The sequence below is a fragment of the Chiloscyllium plagiosum genome, unplaced genomic scaffold (genome assembly GCF_037043375.1).
Source record: "Chiloscyllium plagiosum isolate Xiang-an unplaced genomic scaffold, Cpla_swu_hap1 HiC_scaffold_18, whole genome shotgun sequence".
Classification (NCBI taxonomy): Eukaryota; Metazoa; Chordata; class Chondrichthyes; order Orectolobiformes; family Hemiscylliidae; genus Chiloscyllium; species Chiloscyllium plagiosum.
Genome location: NW_028270156.1, coordinates 95,920,198 through 95,920,810, shown reverse-complemented (window position 1 = coordinate 95,920,810; position 613 = coordinate 95,920,198).

The window sequence follows — 613 nt, the reverse complement described above, 5'->3', positions numbered from 1 at the left end:
CTTTTTCCCCCCATTTCTCCTACCCAGAAGTGTTATCACACACAGCTGAGCAACCTTCCGACGTTCATCATTACGCCATTTTGGGTTTTGTTAATATATAATCACCTGCAGTAAACCACCCGTGTAACCAATTGAATATTTACAAACAAAGCCCATTACGGGCAAAGCAAACCATTACAAATGACAGAATGGGACCAAATCAAAATAGAGTTAGGGGTGAGGGGGCAGCAGTGGGGATAAAGCACGGTATCCCCTGCGATGCCAACCTCTATCTAAAGGCATCGAGAGCATTGAAACATACCACATGCTCCTTCTCTAAGGACACCCTGCTTTCTCCTCAATCATAGAATAGAATCCCTACAGTGTGGCAGGAGAGCATTGATCCATCAAACCCCACCAACCATCCAAAGAGCATCCCACCTGGAACATCCATCCTTGTAACACTGCATTTCCCATGGCTGATCCACTGAGTCTGCACAATCCTGGACACTGTGGGCAATTTCGCACAACTGATCCACCTAACCCGCAGTTCCTTAGATGAACTGTGGGAGGAAACCAGAGCTCCTGGAGGGGGCCCACACAATCATAGGGGAATGTGCAAACTCCACACAGG